This window comes from Myotis myotis, unplaced genomic scaffold (assembly GCF_014108235.1).
Source record: "Myotis myotis isolate mMyoMyo1 unplaced genomic scaffold, mMyoMyo1.p scaffold_m19_p_3, whole genome shotgun sequence".
Taxonomy (NCBI): domain Eukaryota; kingdom Metazoa; phylum Chordata; class Mammalia; order Chiroptera; family Vespertilionidae; genus Myotis; species Myotis myotis.
In genome coordinates, this window is record NW_023416335.1 from 45975745 (window position 1) to 45996926 (window position 21182).

The following is a 21182-nucleotide window of genomic DNA, read 5'->3' on the forward strand; positions in this document are numbered from 1 at the left end:
ACAAAATAAATAACCCAAATAGAAACTGAATTTTTGTTTAAAGCTTTGCAAAAAAGTAAATCACAGACGCATATAATTTCACTAGTGAGTACAAGGAGGAAATAATACTACTGCTACACTTTCCTTCAGAAAACTGAAGAGAAGAAAGCATTCTCAAATTATTCCTGAGGCCAGCTTTATTGTAATATGAAAAACAGACAAAGGCATTACAGGAAGAAAAAACCTAAACCAAGATTATTCATAAGCATAGATGAAAAATTTTTAATAAAATATTAGCAAATGGAATCCAACAATATATGGAAAAGAATAATACATGAATATGAATACTAAGTAGGGGTCTGTAGAGAGCGCCTGAGAAGGCACATGGGCATTTCTTTAATTATTGACAGCTGAGGCCAGTGGCATGGGCAAAGTTATGTCTTGGAAACATGCTTTGCCAAAAGGCAGGAGTGTTGTCAGCTTGACCTTCGGTCCAGGTGCCAGGGAGTGGGTTTTGTTATTTAAATCCAGCCAAGCACCAGGAATGAATACTACTTGGGCCCACTTAAGAATGCACATAATCTCCTTTGTCTTGACTTTTAGTAGAACTTCCTGTTTTTTGCTGTATAAAATAAATATGCTGCATTGGCTCAGGGTCCCTGTCCCTGTCTCATCATCAGAGGACAGTGGTCCCACCCAGCCTCAGCTTTTTCCTTTCATCTCTGTGTCTGTCTCTTTCTTTCACTTTCTCAATCCCCAGCCGCCCTTACTCAGGAACCGGACCGCTCTCTAGCCACGCTGGACGTGAAGAAGAGAGACATATTTACAGGGGTCTACCTCAAGAATTGAAGACTGTATTACAATTTGGAAATCACTTCATATGTTTCATCATAATAATAGATTAAGTAAGAAAAAATTAGATTTGCTCAATAACACAGAAAAAGTGTTTGGCAAAATTTAATGTCCATTCATAATAAAATGTTTCAGCAAGTAGGATTGGTGGGATAAAATGCCTGTATAAGAAACCAGAGAACTAACATGATATTTAATGCAACAGACCCAATGTGTTGCCCCTAAGCTTGGATAAAGGCAGAGGTTGTCTTTCCTTACCACTTTATGTTACTAGAACTCCTAGCCAGTGTATAAGGTAAGTAGAATACAGATTGGATGCTACATACTGAATATTTGTGTGCTCCCCAAAATTAATGCATTGCCATGCTAACACCTCAGGTGATGGTATAAGGAAGTGGAGTTTGGGAGGTGATTAAGCCATGACAGTGGAACCCTCATGAATGGGGTTAGTGCTCTTATAAAAGAGATGCCTCACAGCTCTGGCCATGTGAGGATACAGCCGGAGGTCCATCCTGCAACCTGGAAGAGTGTTTTCATTAGAACTGGGCCATGCTGGCACCCTAATCTTGAACTTATAGCCTCTGAACTGTGAGAAATAAATTTCTGTTGTTATAACCAAGTAATCTATAGCATTTTTGCTATAGCAACACAAATAGACCTTAAGACACTGGATAAGACAAAATAAACTTGTTTCTATTTGTAGGTGACATAACTGTTTATATAGAAATACTAAAAATAATCCTACCAGTATGTGGTAAGATCTAATGAAAGAGTTTAGAAATATCATTGGAGACAAAGCCAACATACAAATATCACTGCATTTCAAAAACTGTGGTAAACAACACATGAGATCTATTAACAAATTAAGTGCAGAGTGGAATATTAAAGCACAATGTTGAACAGCAGCTCTCCAAAGCTTTCTCCACATGCATGACTAAAACTCTGTACCCCTTGAACAGCAACTGCTCATTTCCGACTTTGATCAGCCCCTGGCAACCACCATTCTACTTTCTGCTTTGATGAGTTTAACTACCTCAGATATCTCATATACGTGGACTCATTTGGTTGTTGCCCTTTTGCGACTGGTTTATTTCACTTAGCTTAATTTTCCCAAAGTTCATCTATTTTGAAGAATATGACATGATTTTCTTCTTTTTTTATGACTGGACTAGTGACCTGGTGCATGGATTCGTGCACATTGAAAGGAAATTAAATAGAAGGTGGCTGGCAGGGCAGGACTGGGCAAGACAGGCCAAACATGCCCTGGAGCCAACCTCCCTCGGTCCCTCCCCAGAGTCTGTGGAGTGAGCAGAGTCCCTCGGCCTGGCCTGCAGGGATCAGGCTGAAACTGGCTCTCCAATATCCCCACACGGGCCCCAGAGTGCGAGAAGGCACTCTGCAAAGTTGCTGTTGTACAGGGTGTAGAACACAAATGCAAGTGTACAGTAAACCAGATTCGGGGCTGATGGGGTCTAGCAACAACATAACTCACGGCTGAAGGTCGAATCATGTGCCCCGTGAGGAATCGAGCTCCCTCCTCTCTGGTTTTGGGGTGCATCACCCAAGAGCCGCTGTAGCCAAGTCACTGTAGCTCAGCAGCTCCTTCATTGAGCATCTGCCCCTGGTGGTCAGTGTGCATCATAGCGACCAGTCAGATGGTCAGACACATAGCATATTAGCCTTTTATATATGTAGATAATATTCTGTGTCTATATATGCCACATTTTCTTCACTCATCATTAATGGACATTGGACAATTTCAACTTCTAGGGTATTATGAGTAATGCTGTAATGAACATGAAAGTACAAATATCTCTCTGAGATTCTGTTTTCAATTATTTTGAATAAATAACTAGAGGTAAGATTACTGGATCATACTGTAGTTCTACTTTTAATTTTTTGAGGAACCTCCTCCAGCAATGCACAGGATTCCAAATTCTTCACATCCTCACAAACATTTCTTAATTTTCTGTACTTCAGTTAATAACATTGTTGCAAGGTTAATTTCTAATTCTTACAGATGTTAATATAAGGATAGTTGGGCAAAGGGCATACAGGAACTTTCTGTATTATTCTTATGCAACTCTTTTTTAAGTTTAAAATTAGGGGATAAAAAGTGATAGAAAAATTAGATTACATTTTTAAAAATCTAAAAAAATAAAGCACCTGTTAAAACTGCTGACTTTGAGGAATAAAACGAATACACTCCAAATAGCTTAGATCTATGCTCTCTCTAGATTACATCACTTAAACTTTACTTTCAAAAATATTCATAATATGATTGTATAAAAGATAGCAGTAAATATAAGAGTAGAAATTTATTAGTGTTTTAATCATGCTTACAGTGTATTTTTACAATGTTTTAGAAGGATAGCTGATTCTCCTCAGGAAGTGATAAGAACTGAGTTAGTGATGAAACTACTGTTTTTCTTCCAATTTACCTGCAGTTTTCTTATAATTAAAACTCTATATACACTAATATAATCATACAGGATGAGAGAGATAGATACCGGCTTTAATAATGGAGGTCAAAGGGAAAACAGATGACTCATAGCCAATGGCAAGTGGGTCCTAGTGATTTTTCTCTCATATTATTTATTAGACATTTAATTTCCTGACCCAGCTTATAATGCCATTCAGCTTAGTGTATGGCATGCAGGGCCACAGCGGCAGCCTCACATTTGGTTCTCACAAATAATCAACACGCATTGTTGAAAAATAACACTTGCTTGACATTTCTCATGAGGTGCCATGAGGTTTTCATTTAATTGTAGCATTTCTATCTAATCTACATGTGATACCTATGCAATAACGCGGGTAAGATGAAGATGATTGAGTTAGGAGAGTAGGTCCTTTCAGCCAGAACAGTTTATTCTTACAAGCCGGCTCCTTTTGTCACCTTGGCATTTTCAATTGCAGAAGATGTGGCCGTGAGAGAAGGAAGTTTGAATCTGATCTGGCTCTGTCTCTCTTAACAATGTGCTTGAAAGTGACATAACACTTTTCAAGTTTGAAGAGATACCATTAAAAAAAAAAACAAACAAACAGTAAAATTTATATTTTCCCCCCTCATCGAATACTTTAACCCTCTTCCCATGAGGAGGAAAAAGGGCACGTTTAAAGAAAAATACAATCCCTGCATTACTGAAAATGCATCAGTCTCCCTGGGCTTCTTGGTCAGCTTCTGCCATTGTGTGTGAGAGACAGTCCTGTCAGGTTGGAGTCTGTGGTTAGCTGGGGGAGCTGATGCAATTGAAAATGTCATTTTGATGGAGGGTAGACAGATGTAATCTCTTTCTATCTGAAGGAAATCAAGCTAAGCCATCAAGGGGCTTTATCAATTTTATTTAATTATAAGTTCAGATAAGTGATTAATGTTGTGAATGAAACATTGATATTATTTTTCTCAAAACAAATATATACATTCAGCTCATTTTACAGAGGTACGTTTAACTGAATTAAATTTGTAGGGTTAAATTTAATTACAACCTAAATAACAATTACTTGGGAGGGTTGAGATATGTGGTAGATCACCAGAATACTACTCTCCAAAGTAATTAGCTTTGCCTACCTTTGTGTAGTCCCTTACCACATTGATTCTTGGGTTGGTCATGTGACTTTTATGACCAACAGAGCAATAGCTAATATGATGTAAGTAGAAAGGTGAAAACTGCACAGTGGAACTCATACTCCTTTGGAAACCCTTCAACTGCTACCGTGTGAAGAAGCCCAAGCTTGTATGCATAATGAAAAACACACATGGCTCCTTTTTCCTTATCATTCTGGCTACTGTCTAGTCACAGTCCGAAAGCCTAGAGGAGTGGACAGTCACATGAGTGAGCAAGTCAAAACCAAAAGGCGAGGGGTCCAGCCTAACCCAGACAAAGTAGTTTACCCTCTTAATTATAAGCTAAATAAATGCTTATCATCTTCAGTCAATAAGTGTTGGTGTGTTTTTTGTTTATGCTGCCAAATCTAATAGATATAGTTTGAGATACTTAGGAATCACTTGCAAAGTCTGCATCAAAATGACATCACTCTGAGATGCAAAAGGATAAACAGAGGGTGGGTAGCAAATCACATCAAGAGCAGAGTATATAACCAGACCCTCGGTACTTGAGTCATTCAAAAGCAAAATTGTCAGAGAATCTTAGGAATATTCAAGAGAGCAAAAGATCCATGTTTCTTGGCCTGTGAGATAGTAGACCACTGATGCATTTCATAGACCATGATACTAGCCGCAATAAGAATTGGTTGTATAACTCAGGTGGAATAGTGTAGACCAATCTTAAATAATTTTAATAAGAAACAGCACAAAGCAATAACATTAATGAGATGATCTCATTTAGATCTTGATTAGAACAAACTGGTTGTCAAGACATCTTTTAGTCCAGTGGTTCTCAATCTTGGCTGCACATTAGAATCACCTGGGAATCTTTTTAAAATCCCGATTTCTGGGCCTCATCCTCTGGAAATTCTGTTTCTTTGTTACTAATGTTGTGGCCCCACCCCATAACAGAGAAATAGAATTTCTGAAGGGTGAGGCCCAGAAATCAGGATTTTAAAAAAGATTCCCAGGTGATTCTAATGTGCAGCCAAGGTTGAGAAACACTGTTTTAGTCAATCATAAAAATATTGAAGTAGGATAGGCATTAATGATATTAAGTTAATTTTATATTATTAAGTTTGATACCAGTATGGCTAACATTCATAAGTGTTATATTACTAAAAGTTATTATCTACTCAAGATGTGTACTGAGGCATTTAATAGTGAAATGATTTTATGTCTTGGATAGAGTACTTTAAAATACTCTAGCCAACTCCCTCCTCCAAGCAGGGATGGAGATAAATGAAGCAAGCATGGCAGACTATAGACGATTATTAAAACAGAATTATGGATGCACGTATATTCACTACAATATTCTTTTTACTTTTATATATGTTTTTAAAATTTGAACATTTTAAAGTAATAAAGTAATAAAATAAAATATTATATTCCTCTCATTCTTTTTCAAAATTCATGACATTATCAACCTGATGAAACTTCTGTTTCTTTTCACTTAGAGGTGGAAAAACACCTCTGACAGATTCTGACAATACTCTGAACATTTTAAGCCCCTAGCATTTTGAGATATTTGAAGACTTTATAGCACAAGAGGGATAAGTTATATTTCCTGGTAATGGGGCAGGTGGAAGCTCAAGCAATTAACTGGGGGGGAAATTATGCTACAATATTTTTACTTGATATTTTGAGCAGCTCAAGCTGGTTATATTTCATTGCAATTTTTACTCTCTGAATGATTTCCTCTAAAAGTACTTGATGTCATTTCCAATATTAAGTCAGAATTGATATTTTGCCTGATTATCCTATAGCTCTACATCACAGAATTCATCTAATAGGTTTACATGACAAGAATGCAGTGGAGTGTAAAAGAGAACCTAGTAAACTGAAAACAATTTTGATAAGAAAATACAAAATTGCCGAGACTGGTTTGGCTCAGTGGATAGAGCGTCGGCCTGCGGACTGAGGGGTCCCGGGTTCGATTCCGGTCAGGGGCATGTACCTGGGTTGCGGGCATATCCCCAGTGGGAGATGTGCAGGAGGCAGCTGATCGATGTTTCTCTCTCATCGATGTTTCTGGCTCTCTATCTCTCTACCTTCCTCTCTGTAAAAAAAATCAATAAAATATATTTAAAAAAAAAAAAAAAGAAAATACAAAATAAACAAGACTATTTTAAAAATATAAAATGAAGAAATATTTAAATGCCATGATATCAACTCTTCCCCATTCAACTAGTAGATATAAGTATATAAACTATATGGCAGGAACAGTTGAATTTTAAAAATGTGAGCATGTATAAAATAGGAAATGTCCCAGGCAGCATGTTTATGGTCTATCATGAAACACAGACATTAAACCATAAACATGGCACATAGAAATGTAAAACAAAGGACCTAGGAGTTCTTTCATTCCTTTTTATTTTCATAGTTCTTAATGACATAAGATTTTATCAGAATGACTGAAGTTTATAAAGGTCATTGTAAGCCATGTTGTAAAACTTGGGACGTCGATAATAAATATTAAATGGAAGCAATTTAGCTGTTTTTTTATTTGAATTATTCTTTGGCTGCAGTCAATATGTGATAAAAATGAAACACAATGTGATGATTAAATATAAGAGCAAGGAAATACTTTTTAATCAAAGAAGGGATGTAGTCAATAAATATAAAGTTGTAAATCTATGTAGTTTTTATACTGAAGGTACATAATTAGATTTAATACATTATAGAAACTTAAAACATCATAGTCATAAGAATCCAAAATTAAGTTAAAAGGCATGAGTATTTAATCCATTCCTATTAAGGATAAATTTCCTAACTAAGGGGGTAGTAATATTTAAGTTTTATAATTATGTGAAGTGTTTAAAATATCTAATGTAATCAATCAATACTTCTAAATATTTACATATTTTGATAAAACTGTTGCTTCAAAACTATTTTATATATTTCATAATATAAACAATTAGACATTTAAATTAGGGCATAAAAAAATCTGTAAGATGACAACAGAGAGCATTATAAGTATAATTAGAATCATCTGCAAATGTCTTGTTTTTAAATGTGTAATCAATCCTATATAATAAAGAGCTAATATGCAAATGGTCATCATATCCTTGTGCTCTCGTGCCCTCATGCCAGGGCCAGGGTACCTGAGGCCACGCCCCCCACCCTAGCGCTGGGGCCAGGGGACCTGAGGCCATGCTCCCCACCCTGGCACTGGGGCCAGGGGACCTGAGGCCGGGCCAGGGGACCTGAGACTGTGCCCCCCATCTGGCAGGGCTTGATGGGGGACCTGAGGCTGCACCCCCTGCCCTGCGGGGCTTGACGGGGGTGGGTCAGCCGGGTCTGGGTCTTGCGCTATTTTGAAGCATGCGTGGGTAGGTGGGGATTTGACTCTGGGTCCCGTGGCATGAAATTTTCATATACATTTTACTAATTTTCTTCCATCTCTGACACTTCTATTATAGAGAAAGGTCAAATAGCAATATTAAATTATTTCTTCTAATTAATTTCCTTTTAATGTGCACAAATTTTGTGCATTGGGCCACTAGTATGTTAATAAAACTTCGAATTCCCACAGATGAGAAAAGTATTTCAATATTTTGAAAATTCTGATTAGCTCAATTTTATGATTTTAGAAACCTATTCAAAAAAGGCACTACATTTTATATATAATATAGTGACTTTTCATTGTAGAAGAATCTAATAATAGATTCTTATGCAGTATTTCAAAATCACAAACTAATAAATCTTTATGTCAGAATCAAGTCACTCAATGACAATAGCTTGCAGGCATTAGAACTTATTGAAATAACAAATAGGGAATTCACTTTACATCATACAAAAATAGGAATATCTGCAATATGAGTAAAGCAATGATAGTAGATAGGAGCTATGAAAGCTGCAGATATGTCAGATGTTAAATCCAGCTGCCAGTCAGGACAACAAAGGAACGTATGAGTCAAAAGTCATGGCTAGGAGAAACTCTTCTGGAATAGCAGAGTAAGGGCCCCTGAAAATCTGATGTTCCATAAAAAACACTCTAAAAAAAATTGAAAAAATAAATTTTTTAACTTTGGAAATTAACCAAAGACTTGGAAAAAATCAGACAAGCATTAATTAAGGAAAAATAGCTAATATCTTTAAGACTAGCAGGATTTGTGACAATTTACCTTGACCTAGTCCATTGCCCCTCACGCAACATCCAGCAGCCTCAAACCATAATATTGTGAAAACCAGTCACTGGAGGGAGCAGACTGAGTTGGGAATTTCCCATAAACCCCACTGACAGAGAGTTTTCTCTATTTGAGATGTCTTGGAACTTCACGGAAAAGCCCCATTTACAAGACTTGTCTTTCTGTGGAAAGTCTTATATCCATAGTATTGGTTAAAAACAGAATTGTTTAACCTTGAAGTCTGATGCTGTATTATCAGTTAGATCAGAGACTAAATAAGCCAAAAACTTAAAAGGAATATTTGGAAATTATATGTCTACAGAGAGTGTTGGAAAGCTTCAACATATGCCTGCATACCTTGAAGGCCACACATGTGCAGAGATATGTATGAAATGGTATGTCCTAATCTGTTACCTCTGACTGATTATCTGCAAAAACAGGAATTCAAGGTTAAGACAGAGTAGTGAACTACCATAGAATTAAGGCATCCATATACTAGTAGAGGGAGGGAGACTTATTGAATCAAGTTCTTTAAGGAAATCTCAGTGCAAGAATTAGTTGATCATTGAGCTAACCTAGTAGCAACTTTAGTGCCACAAATAATATAGACCTGACAGAATTATTCCAGTAAATTAAATGAAGAATAATAATCTAACAACAACAACAACTACCACACAACAAAAATGAACAACACATACAACAATCCCTGGCGAGAGGGATCTGGTTTCCAGAGTAGCTCATTATATTATTTAAAATGTCCAGTTTTTAACACAAAAGTATGAAATGTGCAAAAGAAATATGGGAATATGGCCCATACATAAAGGGAAAAAAAGAAGTTACAAAACAGTGTCTGAGAAGGCTCAAATGTTGCAGTTACTCAACAAATACATTAAATAAATAATTAATACATGTAATAAGTAAAAAAAAAAAAAAAAAAGGAAATCTTGTCTAACAAATGAAAAGGATAGTATGAGAAGTATGAGAATGATGTCTCGCCAAACAAAGAATATTATAAAAAAGATTAAAAATTTTGAAAAGAACTAAATAGAATTTCTGGTTTTGAAAAGTACAATAGCAGAAGTGAAAATGTTACTACAAAGGACATTTAAACTGGTGGGAAAAATACTCAGCAAGCCTAAAGAGAAGTTAATGAAAATTATACATATGTATACACACACATGAACAAAAAAATGAGAAATTATCTGTCTCAATGATAAATAGGATCTCTGTTGAGCATTCCAACATAGACATAGTGGGAGTCACAGTGTAGAACAGAAACATTTGAATAAATAATGACTGAAATAATGTCTGAAAATTTCTCAAAATTTGACTGCGAGAGAGCACAGGTCGGGCTGAGGGACAGCTCCCAAGAGCATGATTTTTGTGCATTGGGCCTCTAGTCCTATAACAATGGAGAAATTAAACTATTTTCAGAAAGACAAAATCAAAGAGAATTCTTCACAAGTAGTCCTGCCCCACAAGAAATATTAAGTTTTTCCTTTGGTCTGAAGTGAAAGGATACCAAACTGCAACTTAAATCCAAATAAACAATTAAAGACCAGTGAGAAAGTAGTCTACGAAGGTAAATATAAAAGAGTATAATTTTACTTTTATTTGCAACTTCTTTTTCTCCCTTATGATTTAAAAGAGTCCTGCACTAGCCTAGTGTGAGGATTAACATAAACAAACAAACAAATAAAAATAAAAGAGCCCTGAATAAAGAAATTATTCTACAACTGTGTTGATGGGTTTATAGTGTTTATATTGTGTAAAGACGTAATGATAATAATAGCCAAAAGCGGGGGGGAGGGGACAGAGGAGTGAAGGGAACTATATTGAAGCAAAATTTTTGTAGTAGAGTACTGAAAATAAGTTGTTATTAATCTGCACTAAATTTTTAAAGGTAAGGTGTTATTTATAATCCCCAGGCAACCAAGAAAATAAGTCATATATACATTAAAAGAAATAAGGTAATTAAAACAGTATACTAGAAAATATTCATTTTGACGTGTAAAATAGAGAAATAGAGGGAGAGAAAATATGTGACCATCGAAAACAAATAGAAATGAAAGATGTAAACCTTACCATATCAATAATTACAATGAACATAAATGGATTAAATCTTCTAATAGAAAGATGATTTGCAGAATGTATTTAAACAACAATTCAACTAAATTCAAAGTAAACAAAGCTTTACCTAAGTAAGAAACGTGCTCACTGTTTGAAGTACACCAGCAGAGGCACACCTCTCCAAGCACTGTGAAAAATCACAGTCATTACAGTGTAACGACAGGAAAATGACAATCCTTCAGCAACCAAACTCAAGTCATGGAAGATGGGGATTTAACTGACAGAGCATTAAGAATAGCCATTATGAAAACATTCAATGAGCTAGAAAAAAACTCCAAAAAATAATTCAATGAACTCAGGAACATAATTAATGAGAAGAAGCAGTACTTTACCAAAGAGATTTGAGCCAGTGATCCCACTTCTAGGATTATATCCAAAGAAACTAGAAAAGGATATATGCACCCTTATGTTCATAGCAGCACAACTTACCATAGCTAAGATTTGGAAACAGCCTAAGTATCCATCAGCAGATGAGGGAATTAAAAAATTGTGGAGCATCTGCATAATGGAATACTATGCTGCTGTAAAAACGAAGGAATTCTTACCATTTGCAACAGCATGGATGGAAATGGAGAGCATTATGCTAAGTGAAATAAGCTAGTCAGAAAAAGATAAATATCACATGATCTCACTCATTTGTGGAATATAATGAGCAACATAAACTGATGAACAAAACAGATCCAGAGATAGAGAAGCATCGATCAGACTGTCAAACCTCAGAGGGAAGGTAGGAAAGGGAGGATAAGGGAGAGAGATCAACCAAAGGACTTGTATGCATGCATATAAGCATAAACAAGGGACACAGAGAACAGGGGGGTGAGGGCATGAGCAAGGGGAATGGGGGTCAATGGGAGGTAAGGACACATATGTAATACCTTAATCAATAAAGAAAAAAATAAATGATAAACAAAACAAAATAAACAAACAAGAAACAAAATAACCACAAAAATCAAACAAAACACAGAAATTCTGGAGCTGAAGAACTTAATAAATGAGATAAAGAGTGCATTAGAAAATATTGGAAATAGAACTGATCACCTGGAAGAGAGAAAAAGAGATCTGGAAGATAGGAATCCAGATGGAAGAGTAAAAAAAAACTAGTATTTAAAGTACGTGAACTAGCTATCAGACTACAGTAGGAGAGCAAACATACAAATAATGGGCATAGCGGGAGGAGGAGGAATGTGGCCATACTTAGGTCAGACAAAATAGACTTTAAGTCAAAAATAGTTACAAAAGACAACGAAGGTCATTATATAATGATAAAGGAGTCAATATATCAAGAAAATATAACAATTGTAAATATATGATTCTTGACATTCAGGAACTGAAATATATTAACCAAAAGTTAATAGATCTTAAGAGAGAAATAGACAAGAATACAATAATAATAGGGGACTTAAATATCCCATTATCACCAATGGATAGAACATCCAGACAGTAAAATTAATGAGAACATATTGGAATTGAACCACACTTTAGAACAAATTAACTTATATAGACTATTTCATCCAGCAGGAGTAGAATGCACATTCTTTTCAGTGAACATGAATATTCTTCAGGAGAGATCATATGATAGACCACAAAACTAACCTTAGCAGCTTTAGGAAGATTGAAATTATGCCAAGTATTTTTTCTGACCATATTGGCATGAAATTTGAAATCAGTAATAAGAGGAAAGTGAGTAAAGCTTCAAAGATGTGGAAACTAACAATATTTCTTATCAAAATAGGTCAAAGAAAAAATCAAAGGAAAATAAAAAATTATCTCAAAACAAATGAAAATTAAAATACAACATGTCAAATTTTGTCTGATACAGTAAAAGCAATATGAGAAGCTTATAGCGACAAGCACATATATTAATAAATTAAGAAGATCCTAAATAAAGAATCTAACTTTAAAATCCAAGGAACTAAAATAAAAGGAACAAATTAAACCCAAAGTTAACAGAAAGAAGAAAATAACAAAAATTAGAGTGGACATAAGTGAAATAGAGACCAGAAAAATAATAAAAATAATAGGTATGATCAATAAAATTTAGACTTTAGTCTAATTAAGGAAAAAAAAAGGCGACTCAAGTAAATAACATTAAAAAAGAAGGGGACAATACAACTGATGTTAAAGAAGTACAGAGAATTATTAGACTATAGACAGTCCCTGATTTATGATAGTTTGACTTAATGATTTTTTTACTTTACGATGGTTTGAAAGCTATAGGCATTCAATAGAACTAGCTATGTTAAGCTATGATATTCATTAGGTTAGGTGTATTAAATGCATTTTTAACTTATGATATTTTATGAATTGCAATGGGTTTTACTCCATTGTAAGTCAAGGAGCATCTGTACTATGAATAATTATATACCAACAAATTGCCAAGCCTAGAAGAAATTGATACATTTCTAGAAACACACGTATCTAGATTGAATCACCAAGCAATAGAAAATCTAAATAGACTAATAATGCATAAAGTAATTGAGTCAGTAGTTTTAAAACTCCTAGCACAGGGAACTCCAGTGCCAGACAGCTCCACTGGTGAAGTCTACCAAACATTTAAAGAAGAATTAATGCCAATATTCCTCAAACTCTTCTGAAATATTGAGGAAGTGGGAACACTTCCAAACTCATTCTTTGAAGCCAACAATACCTTGATATCAAAACCAGATTAGGGTACCACAAGAAAACTATATACCTATATCTCTGATGAAAATAGATGTAAAAATTCACAGCAAAATATTAGCAAACTGCATTCTAGAACAAATTAAAAGGATTATACAGCCTAGCTGGTGTTGCTCAGTGGTTGAGCAGGCACCTATGAAACTGGAGGTTGCGGTTAGATGTCTGGTCAGGGCACATGCCTGTTTGTAGTGTGTGGCATGCAGGAGGCAGATGATCGATCAGTGATTCTCTCTCATTATTGGTGTTTATATTCCCCCATCCCTTCCTCTCTGAAATCAATAAAAATATGTTTTAAAAAAAGGATTATTCAGCATGACCAAGTGGGATTTATCCCTGGGATCCAGGATATTTTGATATATCTAAATCAATAAATGTAATTCATCAATAAAATGAAAGGTTAAAATCACACGACCTTCCAAATAGATGCAGAAAAAGCATTTGACAAAACACTTTCCTGAAGCCTTTATGAGACAGCTAGAGCCCTGCCAGAGCTCCGGTGCTCTGAGTTCATATATTCTTCTAAATTCTACTCAACTCTGCCAAGTACCAGGGCAGTTCCTTCTCAAACCCTGCCCATTGTACAACTGTTGGGGCAAGCCTGTCTCTCTGGGGTTGGATCTTCTTAGATGCCGGTGGTAGACAAAAAAGCCATAAGAAGTGTGTGTATATAAGAAAGCCTTTATTGTAGAAGCCAGTGGCCATATAGCCATCAGACAAACAGTCCCTCCTAACAGTGTCCCAGTCAGGCAGCTGCACACCGCTGGTTAATATGTACATCTTTCCCACAAGGTAGCATTAGTCTCTGTACCCACAGCTATGATCTGAGAATCCACATGCTGCCCCTGGACTCCCCGCCTCACATAGTAGCAGCACCTGAGCTCTCTGCCTCAGCAGCTTCTCCAACCTCTCCAGCCTTACATAGTACCTCTGTGCCTACCTCAGCTTCTCCATAACACTCCTCTGTCCAGCACACTGGCTGGTCTCTGTAGCCTCACATAGTAACCACCTCTGAGCTTCTCTCTCAGCGCACTGGCTGGTTAATTACATGTATTATACCACTTAGACAAAGGAGGCCTCCTGCCAATAGTAACACCATATTGCTGGCTACAGAAGGGCACAGTGTACCGTGTGTCCTTGCACCTGTTTATGGCATCTTAGCCTTGAACGTCAAGATTCCTGTGTTTAGAGTGGCCTTGGCCATTCTGGCATACTAACAACAAAGCTTCAGTGCTCTAATTTGTTTTGGTTTTCCAGCGACTCTGGCATGGTTCCCACAAAGCCCTTAACAGATTGGGTATAGAAGGAATATACCTTGACATACTAAAGGCAAAATATCACAAACCCATAGCTAATATTATATTTAATAAAAATTGGAAGAGTTTCTCTGATATCAGAAGCAAGTTAAGGTTGCCCATTCTCATCACTTCTATCCAATATAGTACTGAAAGTTCCAGCCAGAGTAATTAAGCAAGACAAAGAAATAAAAGGTGTTCGAATCAAGAAGAAAGAATAAAATTGTTTCTATTTGCAGATGATAAGATCTTCTATATCCCAAAGACTCCATCAAAAATGGGAGCAGGGTGGAGGGAATAAACGGGGAAAAAATGCAGGCCATCTGTAATACTTTCAACAATAATAATATATTTGAAAAGAGAAAAATCTGTTGGAATTATTAATTTCAGTCAAATGATAGGCTGTAAAATCTCTTACAGAAATCAGTGACATTGTTTTACACTAATGATGAAACATTTGGGGAAAAAATAAAGCAGTTCCAATCACAGTAGCATCAAAAACAATAAAATACTTAAAAAATAAATTTAATCAATAAACTGAAATATCTGTACAATGAAAACTATAAATGATGTTGAAAAAAATTGAAGACACAGACAAATGGGAAAAAAATTAAGCTGGAGCCCAGCTGGTGTGGCTCAGTAGTTGAACATCAACCAATGAACTAGGAGGTCATGGTTCGATTCCCAGTCAGGGCACATGGGAATCAAATTGGATTGCAGGCTCAATCCCCAGTGGGGGTAAAAGTGGGTGCAGGAGGCAGCTGATCAATAATTCTCTCTCATCTTTGATGTTTCTGTCTCTTCCTCTCCCTTACTCTCTCTGAAATCAATAAAAAGTAAAATAAAAATAGATGCTGCTAATCCTACTTTTTAAAAGAAAATTAGTGTCATATTTGAAAAGCAAGGGTCACATATAATAATGAGACTTGATATCATTAAATTCCATAATCAGACTTTTTTTCTCATAGGAATTCACCTTTAAATTTAGCCTCTTTTTTTCTCAAATGCAATTTACTTCCCTTATTATTTCTTACCTTCAAATATCATCTTTTTAAGAGTTGCCTCAGTTCTTCATGAAACTAAATTTTCTGTTGCCAGAAAATACAGTTGGTGTGATATATTTGGATATATTTAAATAACATCTGGGACCATAATTTATGCTAGCAAACTCTTACACATTATTAGGTTTGGGGGCATGACATTTGAATGGAAGAATAGCAGTAACAAAAAATTATCAAGTGCCAAGATTTGGCTGATTTATTTTTCAAAAGAATTATCAATTTAAAAAGTTATAGGATGCCTAAAAACTGAAGGTTCTTATTTTAATTGATGTGAGGGCATTTATTATTTTTTCTTCAAACTTAAAATATTTTAGAACTTAAAATTCTTTTGTTTTATATAATTTAGTTCCATCAATTTATTTGTTTCATCAAATTATTTGTAGGAATCAGGTATTTTATCTGTGCACATCTGATTCAAAATGAAAATAAAAAGTTGCCTTGGCAATTTCATCTTTATTAATTTTAATGCAAGTCCAATTACTTTAACATGAGATGAATGCTAAAAAGATGGATAAATGGCTGGCTGGATGTATCAATGAATGAAGGCATAGACAGAAATTTAATTATTTGGGAAGCTGAAAATATGCATAGAGATATTATTTTGATAGCCTTAGGCAGTGTAATATTTTAGCATCTAAAATTAATCCAATCAAATTGTGCTGCCTATTTCTGTTACTACATTTCCCATTTATTATTTTATTTAATACTAGCAGCCCAGTGCACAATATTCGTGCACTGGGGAGTGGGGGGTCCCTCAGTCCAGCCTATGCCCTCTCACAGTCAGGGACCATTCGGGGGATGACCGACTGAGCCCGGCTTCTGGCTGAGCAGCACTTCCACTGTGGGAGTGCACTGACCACCAGGGGGCAGCTCCTGCGTTGAGCATCTGCCCCCTGGTGGTCAGTGAGCTTCATAGCTACTGGTTGTTCCACCGTTCAGTCAATTTGCATATTAGCCTTTTATTATATAGGATTTAAAGTTAAGTGATGGATATGAACATTTTGATCATACTGTTAAGGTATTATGTATCATTAGCATGCTATGAGAGCAAGAAGAAAGATTCTTAGCAAATCAAATTATCATTTCAAAGATGGAATTAAAATTCTAAGAATTCTTTTATCTACTAAGAAGAATAGTGGTTTTACGAAACAGCAACAATCACATCTGAATATCATAAAGAGTTAAAATTAATGTTTGGAAATTGAAGTTTTAATATAATTTTAAAGTAGTTCCAAAAACTTTCAATAGTAAGAAATATACAGATTTAAATGTTAAATACCCATTTATATACACTTGACACACTTTTCTATAAATGCAGTTTCAATTCCTTTAAGTTATATTTTTTTCTGTACAGAAGTGTCCTTTAGCTTTTCATATTGCACCAGTTCTCACTATTATGCTTATAATTAAAATTATAATCTTTTATTAGTTGTAACCTTACTATTATTAAATGTTAATATAAGCAACCCAAATGAGATATTTATTATATGGAAAAATCCAACTTACTTTTAAAATCAAAATCATGCTTGTTTTAATCCTGGGAAATAAAGCAGTTCTCATTGAGAACACTGTAATTGTATGGTCAACTGGTATTTTCAAATGTGCTGTGCTCTTTTATGGGCTTCCTTTTAAGCATTTAAAGTGCTACACATTTTTAAGAGCAAAAAATAATCCTGATTGGTAAGCAAAATTGTCATCTTTGGGAATTTTATAAGAGAGTAATGCAAAAAGAAAGACCAACCAATACAGTTTTACATTGACAATGGAATTTATACTTTGGCTGGAAATGTCACTGACTAAATGGTCAAAAATGATAGTCTCAGAACTAAAGGAATATGTGAAGAGACATGAAATTGTCTGTAGGGACAAAGAGGACATCACAATGTCAAATATAAAGTGAGTTTCAGCATATAACTTTTCATTTGTTGACAACTTATCCTTGTCATATCACAGCCACCTACACTACTGCTCACACAGTTCTTCTCTAGTTGATGTTATAACTACTTCTATCAATCTGCTCTTCGAAAGAATCCTCATTCAACCTTTCTTCACTTGCTAACTGCTTCTCTTTGCTACCATTACTATTCACTCTGAACATTTCTGAAGGAAAATGAACTGATAGGAAAAAATATCTCACTCTTGGCACATATTTTCAAAATAAGCAAAGAAAATTACTTTGAAACAGGGTGCTGTTGTTGTTTTTCTGTTTATTTTATGCATTTTCTGCTGTAAATATCAGCGCCTGTCAATTATTTCATGTATTTAAAATGTTTCTTCATGGATTTTTGAAACTTTTATTTTGAAATGAACTGTATATTTAATATCTCCAAAGTGGTAAAAACCACTTAAGTCAATAATTTTTTATTCATTCTGTACAAATCTGAATTAAATTTGTGAGTGCTTATGAGAATTTATAAGATAATAATGTAGAATTTTGTACGGTTAATTATATTTTTCCTAAGGTATCTTAATTTTATCATTAATAATGTTTACCTGTAATGACCTCAACAGGTCATTACAGGTAAACATTCTTCAACATATGATAAAGTTCTTTAAACAAGGAAATTCAGATGAAAAACAAAATTAACATACTTTACATAAATAAAGGTGTCATTTCAATTAGAATAAAGTGAATAGTACTTAAAATTTGTTTGAAGTTTTAAATTTCCATATCCTATCTAATAAAGACAGAATATGCAAATTGACCATCACTTCGTGACAAAGATGGTGGCACCCACAGCCAATAAGGAGGGAATATGCAAATTAATATGACAAAGATGGTGGCAGCCGGGCCAGGACACTTGCATCATCGCCATGGTGATGATGCAGGTGTTCTGCTCCGCCCCAGCCGCTCCGGGTCTCTTGGCAATGTGTGAAGGCGGAAGGCAGCTCTGGGTGGAGCAAAGGTAGTGCCGGCAGGCAGGGGAAGGAAGGACTATTCTTACACGAATCTTCATGCATAGGGCATCTAGTAGTTCATAAAACAAGACTTAATTTGGTTGAAGTTTCACAAATAACCCTCAGAAGTAAACAAATAATTTTAGTTACTTTTGTTATACAATTGATTTGTTTTTCTTTAAAAACACCCATTCAACATATGGTGAGGAACTAAGGTAAATCACTTTCTTTAGGATAAATATCTACCTCTTTCAGAATTCCTGCCTCCTTCTGATTTCTTCTATTCTAACATGGTATCTGGAATTTTGGGAGGGAGCTTACACTATATCATATTATAGCAGGAAAGGACCCTAAAATATATATGCAAGGTCTGTATTCTTCAGGTCCTCTAGCTTCCACTGGGATATTCTTTCTCTGCATTGTTGCTGACTGCACGATTTTCAGTAGAGAGGATCTCTATCTGATGTACTAACTTGGTCCCACCTGGGTTCTTACTGGTTCTGTGTATATGCTGAGCTAGTTTCATGGGTGTGTAGTCACACAGGGCTCATACTCAGAAGAGCCTTACTCTTGGTTTAATTTTCTGCAGCCACCTTCTTAAAATTATTTTAAAAAATGAATAAGAGGAAACCACATTTTCACGTTGCATTTAGCCCTGTGAGTACTCCTAGTCCTGGGGTACATTCCAGTATCATCTCTCAATTTGAGGGTCTTGCTCTAGAGTTCCCAGTCGCAGAATACTTCAGATTTTACTGCAGTTTACCCATATTCCTCTTATATTGTAGCACCTTAAACAGCATTCTTTTTCCCTCTGTGGAGACAGTGTGGTCTCTCTAGATACTTTTCAAGCCACCAGAGAATCAAAGTTATCTCAGAAGGACTTACTTAGGTAAGCCTTTCGGCCTCCATGTGCAGTTGATGATCCTCAGTGTTCTCCTCACCTTATCTCTTGAGCCTCTCACTTTTATACTTAGTCCATGTACAGGATTCCAGGAAGGCTGCTAATCAGGTCCTCTGCCTCTATTTTTCTTCCCACAATTCTGCAATTCTGAAATAATAGGCATTCTGTCTCATTTTTATTTTAATGACTCTCTACTTCAGTGTAGAATTCACACTCTATGGTACAATTGCCTCTCCTCTGGGTATAGAGGATCTAAGAGAATTCAAATATAATTATTCTCTCTTAATAAAGGGAACTTTTTCAGAATATGAAAGTTGTTCAAAATTACTACTTTAGTAGTAAAAAGGTCAACACTGAACAATCTTTGTGTTCATATTTCAACAATCCAAAAGCAACCACCTTTTATCTCCACATGCCCATCAATGGAGACAATTACTAGAATAGGCAGGAGAGGAGATTGTTTTAACTGAAATGTACAAGAGAAGAAAATATTTATTGTTGTTACTTTGTAGTATGGATCTCTTAATGTAGTTAGTTAAATGTTTTGAAACCTTAAACTAATAAGAATGAAATCATTCAAATATATATCCTATCTAATAATAGACAAACATGGCAATTAACCATACCTCCGTTACGCTTCCCATTGGCTAATCAGGGTGATATGCAAATTAACTGCCAACCAAGATGGCAACCGGCAATCATGTAGATGAAGCGAACATGAGGGTTGGTTGCCCTGGTGATGGAGGAAGCCAAGGTTCCCCACCTGCTGCGCCTGGCACTGAGCCTGAAAGCAACAGCTCCGAAATGCAACTATGTTTCAATTATAGTAGGGAAACAAACCCCAGACACCTGCTTTCAGACAGCACAGCATCAGAGCTGGAACTACAACAAAGTTTCAATTACAGAAGGTAAATAAATCCCAGAATAAAAAAAAAGAAAAAAAGGAGAGACTGGGAGCTTCAGTTGCAGGCTTGGCCCGCCTGAAAAAAAGCCCTCAGCCCCTCATCCAGGCTGGCCAGGCACCCCAGTGGGGACCTCCACCCTGAAGGGGGTGCGGACAGCCTGAAAACAGTGATCAGCCCCTCATCCAGGCTGGCCAGGCAACCCAGGGCGGGACCCCCACTCTAAAGAGGGTGCAGGCAGCCTGAAAACAGCCCTCAGCCCCTCACCCAGGCTGGCCAGGCACCCAAGCAGGACCCCCACTCTGATCCAGGACACCCTTCGGGGAAAATCAGCCGGCCCCCACCCTTGCACCAGGCCTCTATCCTATATAGTAAAAGGGTAATATGCAAACTGACCCTAACAGCAGAAAGACTGGGCAGACTGGTCACTATGACACACACTGACCACCAGGGGCAGACACTCAATGCAGGAGATGCCCTCTGGTGGTCAATGCGCTCCCACGTGGGGGAGCTCTGCTCAGCCACAAGCCAGGCTGATGGCTGCCAGTACAGCAGTGGTGGTGGGAGCCTTTCCTGCCTCCTCAGCAGCGCTAAGGATGTCCGACTGCAGCTTAGGTCTGCTCCCCACTGGCAAGTGGACATCCCCCAAGGCCTGCTGGGCTGCCAGAGGAATGTCTGATTGCCATCTTAGGCCCAATCCCCTGGGGAGCAGGCCTCAGCCAGCAGATGGTCATCCCCCGGAGGGGTCCCA